General features: G+C 32.6%; 1 long non-coding RNA gene across 1 annotated transcript; it reads right to left on the bottom strand.

Annotated features, from left to right (window-relative positions):
* Positions 1–3465: 3465 nt before the first annotated feature.
* Positions 3466–17206, bottom strand: LOC123535353 (uncharacterized). Its single transcript, XR_006683198.2, has 2 exons — positions 16976–17206; positions 3466–4734 (listed from the first exon to the last, which is right to left on the bottom strand). It is a non-coding gene; the product is annotated as an uncharacterized LOC123535353 (long non-coding RNA).
* Between the last annotated feature and the right edge of the window lie 4419 nt (positions 17207–21625).

Below are 21625 nucleotides of genomic sequence, written 5' to 3'. Positions count from 1 at the left end.
TACCCTCTACAGTTGTTTTTTCATTAGTATCAAATAGCAACTCTGAATCGGTTTTGACTATCAGCCAACATAAGTATGACATAAACTTGATATTCCAAAACACAAAGGCTTTACATCAGTCATGAAACTTTGGCAATAAAATTTAAAAGTGAAACAGGCAAATATTATTTTCATTATACAGTAATGTTTAATTAAAATCAGTTCTTAACGAACGGTATGGTTTCCTGTTAATCTATTTTAACTTTCTAAAATATATTCGTAAATCACATGATAAAATTAAGATAATCCCTTAACGTGGTTACATATTAATATTTTGCAATTTAAAGACGTACGTCTTGACTTTTAAATATAGCACATCGTACCCTATTGGTAGCAAGGTTTCTGTTTCATATTTAATTTAATGTAATTGTTAGATAACGCCTATTTTTGTCTTTAAGATGAAAATTACCCCCCCCCCCCCCCCCCAACCCCCACACGCGGTTTTTTAAAAAGTAATATTTCATAGTGTTACTTTATCATAATACTTCTTCTTCTTCACTCAGCATTTTAAATTTTGTAAGAATACCTGCTGCTTGATAAGGATGCATGGCACACATTTTAAACAAATAAAATCTGTAAGAAAAAAGCCTTTGTTTCAACAGGTATAAGAAATAGAAAAATAATACTTATAACGGTGCAACAGACGTGGTACAGTGGGTGACCTAACATGTACACATGCTTCTAGAAGGACACCATTTATATAATAGGGCAGTTTCCTTTCATAACCCCTGGTATCAAAATGAATTGAGACATATCTTTAACGACCAAATTAGTAACATGTGGAGATCGGTATTATATATCAGTATAAAATCTGCATTTATATATGAATGCGTGTCACTCGAGTGGATATCAGTATAAAGTCTGCATTTATATATGAATGCATGTCACTCGAGTTTATATCTGAATCGTTGTCATTTGATACTATTAATATTACATTTACATATAAACGTGACTTTTGCTGACTTTGATTTTTTAAAATTGTTGAAACAAGCTTTATTATTGAAATATATGTTATTGATATAGTTTCTCTCATGACTAGGTTGCACGCCTTTTTTTGGTTTTCTGTGCAGGTAAACAAACAAATATTATGGTGAATATCAAGTTTTCATTATAATAACCCGTTCAGTTGCAACGGAACCTGAACAGTTTTCATATTGATGAGTAAACATATCTGACGTGTTACGTTATTTCTGGCGTCATTTTGACGTCGCATTATTTGGAGTGATACTGTGCTGCTGCGCAAGATATGAACTATAGAAGTCGAGCATTTTTCTTCATAGAAAATTAATAACCTTAAGATATGAATACAATTTAGTTTCCAGAACGTGAAGGCAGATTTTTTAGAGAATGCGTAGTCAATCACGTACGAAATTTCATTCATGGAAGCATTTTGTCACTATAATTTATCTAAGAATGAAATGCTGTTTTTGTGCATTTATAAGAGTATTAACCACAAAATGACTTCTGCAAATCCACGCGCAAGATCACAGTCTTCAACGCAACTGCTTGACACTTTAAATCAGTGTATGGCTGACATATTGAAGTCAATTTACGAAAAAGATAACGTCGTCAACGACAGCTGTCAGATTAGCATTAGATATATTTCTGTCACATAATTATACGGCTACAAAATTGTCATATTATATCATCACGATGTTTTAATTTCAGGCATGTGACGAAATGTCGATTGCTCAATTAAGACATATACAAATAAGCGGAAAATACCCCATTTAAAACCGACTTTGTTGCAAATATGCGTTGGAATTTCAAAAATAAAATACTTTCCTTGTAAGTAGAAAATGCTTTTGTTCACAATAGAGGATACTGATTAAACTGTGGTTTATGACAAATGAAATAACCATCCTGTTTACTCATGTCAGTTAATCCCAATCTGAATTTTATGAAGATGTTTTAAGAATTTCGGATTACGTTTCGGTAAAATTACCAAGAATTTTTATTAAAACAGATTTTCGATCCGATCTGACTGTTCTGAGACACATCACGTGTTTAGTGTTAAACATCTTACAATTGGATACTACACGTTCCTTTTTGATTGTGTCTAACGGTTTTAGCGGAAGATTCTATGATAGGCAGTTTTTAAAGACCAATTATTACGCCTGCTTTTGTTTCTTAATGTTCATAGTATTACATAACAGGAAGCCAATATGTATGAAGAAACATCTAGGTCATTGATTCATTAACATTTAATACAAAACGCACCACACGTAAGCGTGACAAAGCAATCTATATATAATGACATTGTATAGACAGATCAATACAACCTACAAATAAGTTTGCTTTAATTTAGAAGAACCACACAGACACCTTGATACGACATTTTATTATTGCTTTGCTTTACAAATTAGCAAGACAAATCCTTTGCATTGCCCAATTAACTGTCTGTCCATTTCAGATCCAAACTGCCTAAAACATAGTACAGATTTATTTAATGTAGTTTATCATAAGCCCATTTTAGGAGACTAACACACTTGCCTATGACTCCATTGACAGAAGTCAGTTGACCTTTTACCAAGCGCGTTTATCAGAACTTGATGAAATGCACCGTATAATACGATAAAACTCTATAAGTTTTCAATACTAATTGAAACGTTACATGCACCATACTTCATAAATAAATGAAATTACAATCACTAGCAAAGTGCGAACGTACGAACATTATTAGTAAAGTTATCTTTTGAAATCTTGTTTGATTCGAATATTATTACCGCATGGTTCCTTTGTTTTTATATGGTTAGAATTTGAGCGTATTAGCACGAAACGTGCAGGCTGGTAACCAAATTCGTACCTGACTAGTAGATCAGTATTTGAATACCGACCTGCGCTCGTGTTTCGCATGCAACGTAAACACATACATGTATAAAAAAATCAAGCTTGTTTCTTCTCAGCAATTACCCTATTAAGTATGCGTAAGCATTCTTTTTATTACTCTATCCTGTTATTAAACTACTTAAACTGGAGAAAAGGATATGTCTACAGAGGTAATTTGACAAACAGATACAGGGCTGGAACTTTATTACCCTTTTTTTAGGTTGTACAATATGCCACATAAGTTTTAAAAGCCCATCTGCTTAGCTCAGAAAATAGAGAAGTGTTTTGCATCCAGGGGTCACGACTTCGTTCCACAGGAGTGTTGTTCCAGTTTTATGAAGAAGGTATTAGTTACTTTTGGATGGGCTTAACTTCTTACATCTTTGGTTCATGTGGCAACCTTTCGGCTTTCGATGCCTCAGCTACCATCCAGGCATTATTTCATCACGTGCGGGCACCTGGGTAGAACCACGGACCTTCCGTAAGCCAGCTGGACGGTTTCGAACCCACAGATGTTAGGAGGAAGTGATTGGAAGTCAGAGACTTGAACTACTTGGCCCCGGAGGACCCATTGTTTTTTTGTTTGTTTGTTTGTTGTTGTTTTTTTTGCTTAGACCAATTCCGCACTGATGCAGAATCACCGTTGTGTAACTGAAATAATGTTGAAAAACGGCCATAATCCCAATCGAGACAGTGTGCCATTTGTCCTCCACATATGTGATACTTTGTTGATTTGTCAGTTACATGGGATTGCGCAGAATGAGTATGAACGTACTCTAAATCTACTGTTCCAACCTTTTCTTATTGTACGTAAACTTGCCAATTGTCATGCAGAAATGTACGTTATAAAATAGATATGTTTAAACTAAATATAGTGTCATCTTGTTATTAAAAGCATGTAAGAGCTTAAGTCTAGTCCACTGGTCAATGGATGTTTCAGTAAAATGCTGTTTTTTAGGTTTTGACTACTGATTTTGAGTACACTTAAAAGCTCATTTGCATATTAGTAACATATAATAAGATATATCTTATTCCAAAGGTTAACACATAATAAGATATTTCTCATTCCAAAAGTTTTTGTAAACACAGTACCTATATTTTCATGTTCAAAAGCTTTGAAATATATATAAAATATATTTCTCTTACATAAATATCTCTAAAATATTATATAAGTATATAGATTTGAGCATATAATATTTTTACTCCGATCAAAGAAATGTAACTCCTTTTTTGGCATGTAGAGGAAAAACATCAAAGGGGCATGATGGATTGGACATTTTTTATTTGGGGTATTTTATATTCAACATTGACAAGATGCGACACCTGATATTGCAATCATATTATAACATCATATAAGTATTGCATCAAAATGAAAAACAAACAACCGCAAACGTAACGTTTCGATACACTTTATGTATATCCCAACGCTTTCCTACATTTGACTATAATTTAATTGAATGAAGAGACATATCCAGTACTTACAGCTGTCAATCTCCTTTACAGTAAAGAGACCTGTAGGTGACATCAAAAGCATTCTTTTCAAGTTTCTATTAAAAGTGTTATTCATCATTTGATGTCAGAGCTTAGTAATTAAATTTCTTTTGAGTATTTTAAGAGATGCACTGCTAATATGGGTGATGACGTGAAAAATAACAGCGAAAAGAATTTATTTTCTACGGTCATGCGATTTTCTTGGTCACGGAAGTGATTTATGTAGCTCTAGGACAGATAATTACTTCTGGGAGTTAGGACAGCTGTGTCAGCATCTGTTTTTGAGCGGCATGACCTGCCAGTATCAGTAGAAATTGCCATTACTCAAAAATGTCGCATCAATTCACGAATTCTTCAGTCAAGCAAATGACACAGCTGTAAAATATTAAACAGAAGCAAGCGAATAAAGGGGCTGAAAACTATATCAAAAGTCTACAAATACGGCATATAAAATTACATCTGGTGCTATAAATCTATTTTTATGAAATACCTATTATTCAGCTGATAGCTTCTGAATAAAATTACTGCGAAAGAAATATAATTAAAACAAATATTCAATACAGTACAACATCTATTATATAGAAATATACTATAAACGTTGATAAAAGAACTGAATGTGAAATATTTTTCAGCATAAACTTTCGTCTTCTTACCTTCATTTAATCACATCAAACATTCTTTATATACATGACTTGCCAGTATACCAAAGAAAGAAGAAACTCTCTGAAACAAGCCGTCTTTTGTATTGATCTGTTCCGGTTTTGTTTGACTGCGTTCATGGGACAATTTATCTCCAATTATTCGTAGACGCATCCCAATATTCAAAATTCTGTTCCATTGTTTGTCTATTTAATTGTTCTTAGGCACAACTTTTATTTTGGTAAATAGCCATTCGATATGAAGAAAATACGCCTTTTTAAATCAGAAAGGTTTGTTTTAATTGTTGAACCGATTGATATTCACATTAAGTCAAATGATTAAATTATAAAGAAAGGGACAGAATCATCTATGATGACTTATCTTTGACTATCAGAAAGCAAACTAAAATAAAATTCAGGTTAAAGGTTGATTATTGCATCATAAGTGTTAACAATGAAGCTCTTCAGAAAGTAAAATGCATAAAACGGAAATCCCAGACTTATGTCTACTGCAAAGGAAAAGATAAATTAATTCAACTATAAATGAATAAATCATAAAATCATATAGCACTGTTTCAAAAAGAGAATTTCATATGCTAGTAAGCAATACTTGCGGATCTGTGAGAAATTTGATACCCTTGTTGTAAAGTTGTGACACTATATTTTAAAATAGATAATAATATTTTGATATTTGATATGGCAAATCCACCATATCTTGTTACCTCTATGTCATTGTATTTCTGATTAGACTTCGATACGAGCAAGTACTATCATATATGTACTTTGGCTAAATTATTCGTTTTAAGTTGATATAAAACGGTTTTTACCTAAGTATAATGTCTGGCATTTGAAAATAGTCCGTTTATGTTTTACAGCTTCATGTTTCTTCAAAATCTTGCTGACTTGGACCAGCAAGGTTCTGTTCAGCGATCACGCAACGTCAAACGCTAAAAGACACATCCTCAACGTTTTTTGACGAATGATGGTTTTACATTTGATTTCGTCAAAGCTTATATGGTTTATTTCCTTTAGGAATAAGATATGACCATTAGTTTTGGGTTGTAAGGAATATATTTTGCTGGTTGCGTTCCTTTTTCATTTTTCGAAATGGAAATTATATAGTCTTAAAAACTCTTTTCTAAGCAAATGGGAATATAGTAGGTATGATTAATCAGCATGTCAAATATCAAAATACTATTTTCATCCTAATTGGTTTTGTAAACGTTCGAAGAACGAAGAGTAAACCTCTTGCTAGTATTTTAAATAATCGGAATAAAATCAGCAATGCAGTATGCATATAAAGGGTGACTTCGGTTTATCGCTACAACGACACTATTGTAGACTATATCGCGACATTCCTGCTATTTTAATGGAGAGAGTTCCCAGGTGCCCCTTGGCATTATTCGACAACGGACGGAATCAGGCAATCAACAAACCTTCCGTAAGCCCGCTAGATGGCTTCCTTACATGAAAGAATTCTATACACCCTAAGCAAGGTTTCAAACAAAATTGGTGATGGGTAAGTGATTGGAAGCCACTCAGTAAAGGCCGCCCAAATAGTGGTTAAATGTTACAATACACTGTTTGTACTAAGATATCGCATATTTCAAATGTATATAGAGTATCAAATTATCAAATTATTATCTTCTCCAGTATGTAAAAGTTATACTACACAATGTTCAGTTTTCCTTAACGTGATTTAACAAATATGCGCATTCATTTTTTCTACCCGAACCTACATATTTCATGCGTATATACCAACGTAAAGAGGGATGAATATAAACCTATATCTAAGCCCAAGAATTACAGTTTTCCGAATGCAATACGTATTTTTGTTTGTTATATAAAGAATAAAGGTTAGGATGGATGCCTTAAAACAACTGAAAAACAAGAGCTGTCTCCATAGGATGACACATGCCCCCGATGGCACTTTGAAAGAATAGTTATGGCCGATGTTAGAGTTTAGGACCTTTGACCTACGGACCTGGGTCTTGCGTGCGACACGTCGGCTTACTGTGCCACACATTCATGCGTAGTTATTTTAAAATCCATGCATGAATGACAAAGATATGGACCGGACATGCCCATCAATGCACTATCATAAAATATAACCTTTAACGTCTAAGTGTGACCTTGACCTTTGAGCTACAGACCTGGGTCTTGCACGCGACACGTCGTCTTACTGTGCCACACATTCATGCGTAGTTACTTGAAAATCCATCCATCGATGACAAAGATATGGACCGGACACGCCCAACTATCATGAAAAATGACCTTTAACGTCTAAGTGTGACCTTGACCTTTGAGCTACAGACCTGGGTCTTGCGCGCGACACGTCGTCTTACTGTGGTAAACATTCATGCCAAGTTATTTGAAAATCCATCCATCGATGACAAAGATATGGACCGGACACGAAAATTGTAGACAGACTGACAGACCGACAGACCGACAGACAGACGGTTCAAAAACTATATGCCTCCCTTCGGGAGCATAATAAAAGAGAAGTAGATTATAATTATATACAATATGTAAACAATGTACAGAATAGCAAAACATTGTAATGAAATGGTATGCCACTTAATTAATTTTAACTTTCTAAAATCTATATTTGTCTTGACATGATAACATCAAGGTCACCCCTTAACCCAATTTTAGTAATATTTTGCGTTTCGTACGAATTCTGGATATTTTTGTACATTAGATATGACTCATCATACATGGTTTGTAAATTTTCTATTGCAGGTATACATTTGATCATTTTAATAAGGCCTATTTTTGTTTTAAAAGTACAAAATCCCCATTTAATTCAATATTTAAGGATTAATTTGCATTGAAAAATTATTAACACTTTTCCATTTTGTGCAATAAACATCTTAAAAACTGCGTAAGAAAATCTCATATCTAATAACCAAACATACTTAGATATATTGATCTACATATAAATATTTTAATTAATGAAAACAACGATGGAATCGAAAACCACGCACTTAAGTGACATTAATTTGAGACCACGTGATGTTGGGATGCGGCTACGTATAACTGGAGATGAACTTTACAATGAACGGTGTCAAGAAAAACAAGAACAATTAGAGACTAAAGAATCATACCGGAGCATTTTTTCTTACCTTGGGATTCTGGCGCTCTATATATACAAAGACTGTTTCTTGTGACAAAACGAAGGTAAAATTACTTTATCTTTCTTTTAACTTTACCCTTTTATTCAAACGTATAATGTTCTTATTAACAATTTTTTTTAAGGTTAAAACACGGATCATGTTTATTTTATTTAGCAGCTATTCATTGCTTCTTCAACAATGTAGAGAAGTTCTGATAAAACATTGATACCTTTTGTGTATACGTAATCTTTATTATTTTTGTGATATTTTTCATTCACATCTATTCAATATTTTCAGTTATGTCAGTCGTTTGATTCTTTCCATGCAATCATTAACTTCGAAGAGCTTTATTTAGAAGCCATTCATTACTTATTCAGAAATGTACATTGGTTCTGATAAACATTGTTTTTTTACAAGTTTTACTTTTTGTGTATACATACATCTTAATTATTTTTGTCATATTTATCGTTCACGTCTATTCAATATTTTCAGATATGTCAGTCGTTTATTTATCTCGATGGAATCCTCTAAGGATACAATGAAAGTTCGAAGAGCTCTGAATCCAAGCGGCAAAAGCATGTCACAACGCTGGCAAACGAATGAATAGCAATTGGGCCATGTTCAAGTCAATTCTCATCGCCATCATGATTTAAGAGTTTTGAGATATACAAAATGCACATAAGCTGTGCTAAAGGATAACAAACTGCACTTGTTGACGTTTTCTATATACAAAACTCACGTGGTGATTGCCCCTTCTGGTGTATATAAATTATGTTTATATGACAATAGTACTTCATAGATTAATTAAAATGAATTTTCGGAGCAAATTGGGTGAAAACGTGTTCTTTTCAACAGGATTTCATAATATTGTTATTCTTCGCTCCAAATGACAGAATGAGACTTTTATACTCTACTGCAATTACAGATATTTTAAAGGTGACAAAGTTGTATTTGTTAATCTTCTCATTCAGTAACTCGTTGATGCATGTATACTTAGATGTTGTTACATTTTCAGACAGAATTACAACTTTATATGCATGCATATTTGTAATACTTTTTTAAATAAAAATGTAAAATGAGTACACTTTAATAGACTATATAAACTTCTGTCTATGTAATTTATTTCTGTGTTATTGCCTTGTAATCCACAACATTAAAATGTGTAAAAATGTAAAGAAAAGGACAATCTATTTATAAAACATGTACCTAAGATAAACATTAAGGTAGCTCTGTACGTTTGATTAACCGGAAGTGATGGCGTAACGTCATTTATCCGGATAACGTAGAATAAAAACTGGGTTCTGCGTACAGAAATTGAAATCATTTTATGAATAAATGGAAACCCGTCAGTTACTTTACTACAATGACAATGTTACTCTCTTTCTGAAGTCGAAAAATGATATTAAAACATCTGACACGTTTAATAATTCAAAATGATGTCTCGAAATCAGCTCACTTTAATCATGGGCAAATATCTCAAAAACAAGCACACATACCTATATATTTTGTTTCACGATATAACAGGCAGTATGTGTGTTTACAATTGTGAGAAGTTTCATTAAAATCTACATTGTAGAAAACATTCTATTTGCGAAAATGGTATAACAATAGTGATTTTCCCATAGACTCCCATCATGAAAACTTGCGAGGTCCAAATTTTTCAAATTAGTCTAGCGAAAAATCAAGCACAAGACTTTATCTTTTTTTATTTGCTGAATGTTCTAGGTATATTCTAAAGTTTAGAAAAATCATGGTTCAATCAAATTCTATATAGTAGAAACAATTTTGATCTGAACATGCAGAACTATCTTAATGAAAAACTATTTAAATGGAGAAAAAGCTAAATAGTTGCAGCCCTTTAAAAAAGATACAGAAAACAGACAAAGGAGAGCAAAGCATTATCTCGGTTCACACACTGTTGTGTTAGAAACGTAATGTATGTGAAAGAGAAGGCACTTGGACCTATCTGTAAGGATCTAAAGTAATAAAATCTACCTATAGTACAGTCTGATTTATGACGGGCCGTTAAGTCAGTATTTAATTTAAAATGTTATGTCACTCAAGTGTAGAATAGAATTTGATGATATCTCATGTCATTTGACACTATTTAAAATGTAATGTAACTTAACTATAGAAGAAAATTCGATAATACCCTTTTGTCATTTGACACTATTTATATGATATGTTGTCAATACAGAAGTCCTTGTAATAAATTTGACCTGTTAAAATAATCTTCACAGCGAGTGCATAATGTCTTGGCGTACTACACGAGTATATACTGCGTGACTTTAAAAATCAAGGACAAAAAAACAGAATGAATATCAATTTACCGACCCTCATACAACACTCCGCATGTTAATATATATATGGGTATGTGAAAACACAGCGGCTGAGCACATACACATATTAACACAAACGAATGCATTACTTACATCGAGATAACAAACAGACACAATATTATATAAAGAAGGAACACAACAGGGCAAAACACTTGGACGGTCAGCGGCAAAATCCCGACAAGTCTACAAATACTTTGTGTTAGCCGATTGTTTGAATTTATGTGCAATTATAACTAATTACTTTCGAGTTTTGTTGACATAAATGTAAACGTTGATTACTTTGTAGTCGGTGAATATAGTTTACCCTTTGGTAGTTACTATTATTTAAGCTGTCCTGTGACGGGGATTAAGAGTGATGTTTAGTGCAGTGTCTACTGTGTTAAACTAACAAAGATAAAAGGTAAGGTTATGTATTTAACACTAACCGTTACAAGACGGTGTCCTTTTGTGTATCTTTAATTGTTTTGTTTTGTCCTCTTTGTGTATATAGAGTTGTTTGTAATGGCAATAAATCTGTATCAAAAGCGCGTGTGTCATATGCCAAAATGTGAGATGTAAAGGTAATTCTGCACTAATTTGACCATTGCATTGTTTTAAATCATTGGTTGAAACATACGTTTGTTCTGCGCAGTTGTGGTTCTGTATATATTAATACCTGTCCAACACTTATTACCACTTATTAAGACACTTTCAGTAGGTAGGATATTGAACCCCGTTCGCAAATTATATTCAATAAAACCAGTTATTGGCAGATCACCCTATTTCATTATCATATCATCAAAAACCTTGAGATGTACTGAAGGACAGCAAGTGCAGTTGTAAAGGCTAATTTTAAACAATAGATAACGATAAGTTATACTACAAATGTAAAGCCATTTACGGGTAATGATTTAGTTTATACTGTACGTTGAACGTGACTTACCATGACGTGTTTCAGTACACTGGTCTACTAATATTTATAAATGTGTGATACTGGTAAGACGCAAAACATATAAGGGGAAGAAATAGTTAAGATACAAGATCTCTTATGACAATACAACATTATTAAATTTGAACAAGAGTAAGGGAAAGCGGTACAATGATGATACGATATCAGACAGCAAAAGTAGAGGCACTGCGTATATCGAAAGCAACCGGATGATGTGGTGGCGGGTTTTGACCAAAGCCAAGACTTTATTTGGAATAGCTTGTGAAGTACTGAAAGCATGTATGTTAAGCATTTTAATGGTCCTCCATATTCATTTATTAGAGGGCGCCTATTACATTATCGTGCTTGACACTAAAACGTTTTAAAAAGTCAAATATGTAATACCGGAAACCGAAAACGTAGCATTAAGCCAATCCGTGTTTCCTTATACAGCTTAACACTGTATAATTTTAACTGAGAAAAGACACCTATGAATGGCCTACCACAACGAATGGCCTCGATCCAATAATTATGATAAATGTTTGCTCAAAAGTTTGAAAGCCTCAATTTTTAACCAGGAACGTCGAGACACAAACTTTGACAATGACAAAGTTGATTGAGTCAGACATTAAAATCTGCCTTCGTACCGTTACGTACCGAAATGGAATAGAATAGATTTGAGTAATTTTTTATCAGGCTGGCAATCACACTTGGGTCGGGGGTGATGAAAAGTTTCATGATCATCACATCTTCTGAAATCTTGATACAGTTCAAATTGCACTTACAAAGGAGTCCTTCAGCAGCTGCCGTTTAAAGGCAGGAAGAATTTTAAAGCCAAAGTTTACTGCAGTCATATTTTAGCGACATAAAAGGGTAGTGGAAGGATAAAAAAATTTCTATGGTTGAAAAAAGGCTCGGAAAAAAAGCTAAATACAAATCATCACTCACGGATATATTTTTAGACATGAATGAATAAATTACAGGAATATTATTATAAAAGAGTTATTATTTCTGATATGGACAAACTGTATTTTTTTTAAGTAAGAAAAATGCCATAAACATGTCAGTAATATTTCTTAGCTATTACCAAGGCACTAATAATCTTATAATCTAGGTACGGCATAAACTCATATTAATTTTAATAATTTGAAATATACAACGACTGGAAATCATAACTTATTTAAAAAAAGAAACTAACATTTTAAAAGGGCCATGATGGCCCACTATTCATGAAAGGAATTTCACGGCTTAAGGTAGTCCTGCACGTTTGATAGGCGTGAAGTGATGTCGTAACGTCATTTATTCCGAAAACGTAGAATAAAGCCTGTATTCGGCGTACGGAAATGGAAATAAGGTTATGAATTAATGGCAACCTGTAAGTAAATTTATCAAAATGGCACTATTACTATCTTTTTAAAGTCTTAATATGATATTAAAACATCTGACACGTTAAATAATTCAAAATAGTGTCTTAAAATTAGCTTGAAATAGGCGGTTTACTTTAATCATGGCCAAATATCTCAAAAATAAGCATACGGACCTATACATTATTTCACTGTATTGTAGGGCATATGATTATTTACGACTGTGAGAAGTTTCATTAAAATCTACATTGTAGAAAAATTTCTGTTCGCGAAAATGTTACGAAAGTTGCGATTTTCCCATAGACTCCCATTATGGAAAATGGCGTGAGGTCCAAATTTTTCAAATCAGCCTAGCAAAAAAAAAAAAAAAAAAAGAAAAAAAGCACAAGAACCTATTATTTTTTTTGCTAAATTTTCTTAATATAAATTCAGAGTTTAATCAAATCCTACATCGTAGAAATTTTTTATCCAAAAGTGCAGAACTACCTTAACCATAACAAGAAAACGTTCCTGCTACATTGCTTTAAAAACTTGCCTGCAGATTCTGAGAAGATTTTGAAAATTTTCCATAGAGTCATGTAAGGATAATTAGACACGTTGCTGGCAGCCATCTGTTGGATTTTACAAATCAAGATGGCTTTTAACTATAGTAAAATTTCACCTATGGAACATTTCTGTCAAATAATTTCAAAACATTACAAGTGGTTTAATATAACAGAACGTTGGAATATATTTCTGTTTAAAGCTACGCCGGCGTTTTTAAATCGGAATAAATTGAACAGTCTTGGTCACAAAGAAACATTTTAGTGATCGGACATTTGTATGTTGCGGCTTTAATATAACAGCAATTTCTTACATGAATTTTCCACTATATACATATAATTACAGATTAAGATATCCTGGCGGTTATAGTTTTGACAAATCAGAATAACTGAAAAAACTTGGTTGATATTTTGTATGAAATCATTTTAAAATCGAGCAAGCAGTTTGTGACAATAAGAATTTAAATTTTTCACTAAATACATATTGAGAAAGTAACCACCAAAATTTAAATAGATACTAAAAACTTAAATGTTTTCAGTATTACCATAATCATTTATTTTGGTATTTTAAATAAAATAAAGTGAACGCAAACGATTTAAATACAAAAAGCAGTCACTTTTATATTTGTTCATTTGATACAATCCATACATCTAAACTGTAAAAGTAATATGACGTCAGCTGCTAGAAGTTGATTTAATTCTTTAAACATATTTGGAACATACTTATTATGTCATTACTGGTAACTGATATGACAATATTGATATTTATAAGAGGTAATAATGCGCGGTTAATGATGGGAATTTATTGGATATTTTGTAACATTTAATAATTTTGGACGTAAAATAAAATCGTATTGAACCAATGATAAAGGGAAATTCAGGTACTTTTTTCAAGGTATCCTTGATTTATTGAAACTATTTCGGCCAGGCATTTAAAGGGAAAATGAGAGAGGCTGTCTTTTTTCTTTTCAAATAAGATATTGCAACCACAGTCGCAGTATGCCTAGATACGAAGTCGTGAAATCATGTGACAAATCATCCAATGAGGACTCTGACCACCAAGCTCTAATAAACTTAAATTGTTCGTGGTAAAAATTAGTGGAATTAAAGATGGGAGTGAACTATGACATTTTATAATTGTTTAATGTGCCAACCTAGCATACTTAGATAAGGTTAGGAAAATCAAGAAAATTGAGCAAACATTGTCAAAAAAAGAGTTAAAATGAATCTACTGTTTGAATTAAAAATATCAATAAAATGTTAGGAAGATCGTTTCTACAAAACTAAAATGAGTTTGTTTTCTCTTCCGCTATATATCTCTTAAAAGTTAACATCAGTTTTAAAAGTAAGCTATATTTAACTAGAATCTGATTTGTGTTAGTGAATACTTAACACGTATTCTTAATATTTAGATTATAAAGAGTTGAAAATTCGTTCCCAATGACAAGTAGTAAGAATGTTCACATGAACACGTTTTATTAAGTGCGCAAATATACTGAAAACAATATAAACACTGTGATAGTGCAGGCTACCATGAGAGATATTACACCATTTTATTTTATCAAAAGACAACCCTACTTGATAAAGGAAACTGTCAACCGGTTTACACAGTTACTATGGCAGATTTTATATCCCATTGTTCTTAATATACGACAACCAGGAAGCTATGATTGTAGTCAGATAACCTATAATACCTGAGACACTGATTTAGGAATGAATGAATTTGACGTAATAGCAGATGAAGAATGATATAGTCTTATGACATGGAAATTCATGAACATTATATCCTTTCCGCAGCCTTAACGTACTAAAACGTATTAGCGTGGGATTTTTGTTTTTTTTTTCCGAGCTCAAATATCTTTTCGTACATGAAAAGCTGACTTGCCGTACTTAAGCCAAGGTAATTTCAATTCGTACGAAAGTGCTGAAAATTGACTCCTCAATAGCAAAAAAACACAAAAAAACAAGAAGACCACGCGCATACATTTAGACGGGGTGACCCCTGCGCGTGACCTCTGACTATCTACGAATCAAAATACGGCTTTCGTTTTCAAGTTTAGCATTTCTTCTTTCATTTTCTTTACTTCCGGAAAGAGCTGAAGGTCGAGTGACGTCATTTTCTGTGTTGTCAAAAACATACATATGCCTGGCGAGATTGCATAAATATGTGCTGGCCGTCCTAAGGTTATACAATTTTTACATCATTCATCTTTTTATTTACGACTGTTCCAATTTCCAAATGTTTGTAATATATAAAACAATAAGTACTTTCGTAATCAGTAAAACCGTAGCCATTGAGAAACAAAAAGAACATGTAAGCGTTACAAATCAGTATCAAAACATGTAGTATTGTATTGATAGAACAATATTATTTTGCTTTAATACAGACAAAATAAACTTTGATATGCCCCCACTGAAGTAACTTGAGTATTGGATTAGGAACTTTGATGCTGGTTTGACATGTAAACATTCTTGTTCATTTAGACAAGAACAAGTTTTGTATTATTTTAATAAAATGTCTCTCTTAATAGATAAACACTGACTTTAAGCATTTTAACTCATCTGACGTAAATGGGTTAACCGAGTTTACTTTAACGCCATTTAGAGAAATTATTCGGCGTTCCACTTCTTGCATGTATCACTGAACTTGATAAAAATCCTCAATACAAACCACTCCTCATTTCACACTTAATAAAACATAAAACAAAAGAAAACAAATACAAATTGAAACGTTATCAGCACCTTAATATTTTTCCTTCTGTTAAATATAAGTTGAAATGACACACACTAGCATAGTGTGAACTTACGAACAGATTAAAATACGATTTTCGAATGTTATTGCATTTGAACCTGGCCTTTATTTAACATTGATTTTAAGAACACTTATATCTGTCCTATGTGCTCCTTTTGTCCTAATTCTTATTCACTATTTTATTTCCTCTAAAATTGTATTTTCATTAGTATACAATTGCATTGCAACTCAGAATCTGTTTGGCTGAGACTATCAACCAATATATGACATAAACTTGGAATATATTGCAAAATGCAAATGCTTAATATCCACAATAGAACTATAGCAATTAAACTTAACAGTAAAACAGGCAAATGTTATTTTCATTATACTGTAATGTTTAAAATCAGTTCGTTAAAGCATATTTTAACGAACAGTTTGGTTTTCCTGTTAATTAATTTTAACTTTCTAAACTATATTTGTAAATCACACGATAAAATTAAGATCACCCCTTAATGTGGTTATATATTAATATTTTGCGATTTAAAGACATCTGGACATTTAAATATAGCACATGATACCCTGTTTATAGCACGGTTACAGTTTTATATATACTGTTATTACTTAGATAACACCTATTTTTGTCTTTAAAATGAAAATTACCCCCCAAAGCGGGTTTTAAGTAATATAACTTTATTATTATACTCTTTCTTCACTCAAAATTTTAAACTTTGTAAAAATACTTGCCATGTGATAAGGATACATGGCACAGATATTGAAATAATACGTTGTATAAATCAAATTTATGAAAACAAAGATGGAATCGAAAGACATACTCATCAATGAAAATAATTTACAACTACGCGATATTGGGATGCGGCTACGTATAACTGGAGATATGTTTTACAATGAACGCTATAATGAAAAACAAAAACAGGTTCGAAAGATGAAAAAGTCACACCGAGGCAGTTGTCCTTACCTTGCCATGCTTGCGTACCACGTATACAAAATTTGTTTCCTGTGACGAAACGAAGGTAAAGCATCTACTTTTGTTCTTACTGTTTCAATCTAATAACAATTATTTCATTTAAACTTTATTTTTTCGTTATTCAACGATTGTTAATTGTAACGCTAATGATAAGTATGATTATCCTACTTTTGAACAAATTTCCATGTTGACATATTATTCAAAATATTTTTCAGCTTCATCAGTTGCCTGATATCCGTTTCCTATTTAGATGCCTTGCTGAGTGTTCAAAAGATCTCCACAGAATTCCGTTTCCAGCCCACAACAGTATATGGCAAAACAACACTATTCCAGTGATTTCCTACTGAAAGCATGTCATTTGTAGATTGCTATTATTCACCAGTTTTGGGGTATATAAACTGTACCTATGCATAACTGTTTTCGAAAGGTTTGCAATTGTTAAGTAAACTTTAAACAAAACCTAAATTATAAGTTATACAATATGTCTGCATTCAATGGGACATACATTACATTGTACTATTACTTTACACTTCATGTCACAGCTTTGATTAAAATAATTTTGTCAGTGGATTGTTATTTAAATGATTGTTTTTCTCAATAAGAATTAGTAATTTAATATCTTTAGTTTGATATTAATAAGATCCGACTATTGACACTGCAACTACATATAATTCAAGTGGACATAATTAATGTGACACTACTTCACAGTTAAGTTGCACTTTGTTATCATATAGAGTTGTTCTTTAAAGCATTATATTTATCAAGAATATTTTTATACTTCTACTTGACCTACAAATAAATAATTTGATGAATACTATTATAAACAAAGATAACATGGAGAAGGGGAAAAGATGTACGCCACCGTCAGTTTGATACTTGTATGTGTACATAGTGACTGTTTTAATATTAAACAGAATAACAACTATTCATTTTTCAGCACGTTTAAACATTATATGTAGTATTAAGTGAAAACTATTCAATAATAAGAGTAAATATAATGAGAGTGTGTAATTAATGTTCTTGCAAAGTACGTGTTACCATGTAGCTTACAGAGTGTAAACAATTATTTAAAAAACCAGTGGTTTACAAAAACGAAATACATTCAATATCACAAGTAGAAAGAAAGACAATGTAATCGTCAGGTACAAACAGTGGCCGAAGAATTAGACATATTTCTCACACAATTGTCATTTATATAAAAGAACAGTTTGCCATGAAGTAACTTGATCAGACAGTTATTATATAACGATCAATGTGCCAACAATATCTAAATTTAAATGTATGTCGCACAAATATAGACCGTAATTTGATATAAATCACTGTATGATGATACTGCTAATATAAAATTTTCAAACAATTGTGACTTTAGTTAAAAAGCTTTTGATTTCAAAATTTGTTTAAATGATTTTTGTTACTTTGTTTCTCTTAAGAAATGTTACTTACGACTCGCTTACATGCTTTTAAATTTTCTTTGCATGCAAAAATTCTTAAAACATCATGCAGTATGTTAGAAGGTCAAAGCAGAGTGTTTGAAAAAAAAAATGAATTTCACATTTAAATTTAGATGGATATTACTGGCGTCGTATATTGTTTGAACAATAAAATTGATTTAACTATGATTTTTACTCAGTTTTGTTTCATTTTCTGATCGTCTGTGATCATTGAGCCAATTCCATTTTAAAGTAAAATGAAACAATTCTTCTAAAGCAGGAGCGGCTAGGTGGCATGACGAGTGTTTCATTTTTCTCATGAACAGACACAACTAAACCGAGTTTGTCAATTTTTCACTTTCATAAGTTTAAGGACTCTATGATAAGCAGTTTTTAAATCCTATCAGGACTGAACTGTTTTGATATCTGTCTTCTGGTCTGTTTCGTCGGGCCCTTAAGGGTGTTTCTCTTGTTGCTCTGTCTTCTGAAAAGGCATTGAGAACTTACGTTTTTGGTTCTTAAGGTTTGCTTTTTATATATTTATACACGAGCATTTTTGTGTTTTACATGCCATGCCTTTTTGTTTCCATTACGTGTGTTAGAGATTCACCTGGAGAGGATTACGTTTATTTACACAGTCCCGTATCTTTGGAACATGGTGGGGGTAAGAGTGAGTTTGGGTGCGCACCATAAACCGGTTTAAGCTCGCCAGTGGTGTTTACCAAGGCGGTGCCCCACTGTGTTCCTTTGTTTGTTCGTTTTGTCCTCGTGTGTTGGCTTTGTGTGTGCGTGTGTGTGTTGTGGTGTACACGTCTACTAAATTATCTATTTCTTTTATTTAGTCAAGTTTATATTATAAATTGAACAAATCCTGCTCTACATTTGTTTGTGTATTTAACATTAAAATCAGCTTCTCGGTCATCCTGTTTACCTGGGCCCAGTTGTTCGAAACTTTAACAGACTGTTAAACAAATCGCTTGTTAAATTTTGGTTCAAAATACTAGTCTTGGTGGGAAACACTAGTACGATGTTTTAATTTTAATAAAAAGGCGTTTTAGTCTTCATAATCCTTAAGGCGTACATTTGTTTTTCTATGTTTTTTAAAATGCTGAAATATCATTTTAAAAGTTAAACGACTGTTAGCTTAATCAACTGTTAAAGTTTCGAACAACTGAGTCCCGACAGAACAACTGTTAATTCATCGCCAATACGCTGGCGTCGTCAAAACAGCGGCCCCTTATCACTTAGCAGCGTTCTTGTAACTTTGGCCCCTTTCCTTTAGCTGTTCATACAATAGGAACGTCATAATTTGCAATGAAAAAGAATGGGACGAATATAAATATTTGCTACTTGTATGATTCTTGGAGTATGATCCTACCTAAAAAGCTTCAGGATTTTAATCAATTTATGGATGATCAATCGTGGATTGCAGTTCTGAACAAAATAAGATTAACGTGTTTTCAATGCTTCATTTACAATACCCTCGATTCTTTTTTTTCGTCACAGACACACAGCAACATATGTAATATAAAATTACACCTTATAAATAAAGTTCAAAGCATATGACGAAGCGTCAGTTTTCCTTTTTGATGAAACGAAATATCTTTTATACATTTAGTGGAAAATACACGAAATAGATTTTTTTGATTTTTTGAAAAACGGAACAGATGAATGTCTACACATTGCATTGCTGCAAATACAGGTAAGATGAAAAGATTTTTTCCATTGTCCCTAAAATCACTATAGCCATTTTAATATATTTTGTATGTGTACAAATATTTGTACATGCTTTTCGTTTGATTACTGAATTATAACGATTTATTATCACCTGATAAACTAGAAAAGTGGAAAAAAAACAACAGACATATATGAAAACAAACCCATTGTGGAATTCAAATATAATTTTCATTGGTACATGACTATGCTTAAACTAAAAAATTATGAAAGAAACATATATATCTCGAATAATTATTTTTACATTTTCCAGCATACTCATTGTGACGTTATGCCATTAAGCATCAATTGACTTTCCGCGGGGAAAATGTGTACATGTTCGTTAAAACCATTAAAATGCATAGCATAAACATAAAACTTGTTTGTTTAAATTAACTTTCACTAGCTTACATTTTTAGTCATGACTGTGCCACTCGCGAAAGTATTGCATCTGATTTTTACTCTTTAAGTATTTGGAGGTTTTTTCCAACTAGACCACTAATGTTCTTATGAATTAAAGAAAATCTAAGACAATGAGATTCCTTAACATTATTATGAAAAATATGTTAAATTATGAAATGTTCCACTTAAACACATTTAAGACTTTTGTTATTAGAATTTCTGGTCCTTTGGGATCATGGAGTTCATTCAACATATGTGTATTAGAGTTCCGCTTAAGCCGGTGCTAGGGGGCGTGAGAGGTGTTGTACATTTCATTACCTCGCATGAACAGACTCAAGCAAACCGAGTCTGCCATTATTTTTTTTGGTTGCATTCTTTTCTTCCAAAGGATCTTTTTACAGATTTTATTGTAAAGTCAACGATTAGTACGAAGACCCTTAAATACGGTGTTCCGTTTGGACAATCGTGACTTTTTATTTAATACTAAACCGCGATGCACGATGGTACGATGACGAAAACGCGATGGCGCGATGGCACGATGATAAAACAACGATGTTACGATGGTGAAAACCCTATGACACGGTGATGAAATCGCGATGGTGTGATGGTGCGGTGGTACGATAGAACGATGGTGAAATGTCGATGTAATATCGCGTTTTCATCATCGTACCATCGCGTTTTCACCATCGTATCATCGTACCATCGCGTTTCCACCATCGTGTCATCACGTATTTTCACCATCGTACCATCGCCTTCCGGTGGTCATGCGCAGTGGTACAGTATATATGTCAGTAAAATACAGGCTTGATACAATCTCATTTTCACATTGCACTTTGTACCTTCTACATCCTAAAAAGAATAAGATGAGTTTGAATAATACCATGTGACTATTACACCCAGCTTTTATTTACTTTCATGCATACATAAAATACAAAAGACGTGGCTTGAAGATTTACAGTTTTAATGATGTGAGCACTGAACATTTTGTCAAAAATTTTGCAAAAACAGCAGAATCTAAATGGTTAATTTCGTCTCACAAAATACATTGAGATGCATTCATCTATTGTTGACAAAAACTACAAGTGTACGGGACTAC

The sequence above is a fragment of the Mercenaria mercenaria genome, chromosome 12 (assembly GCF_021730395.1).
Source record: "Mercenaria mercenaria strain notata chromosome 12, MADL_Memer_1, whole genome shotgun sequence".
Classification (NCBI taxonomy): Eukaryota; Metazoa; Mollusca; class Bivalvia; order Venerida; family Veneridae; genus Mercenaria; species Mercenaria mercenaria.
Note: the sequence above shows the minus strand (reverse complement) of the source record. Positions and strands in the feature narration are given on the sequence as shown.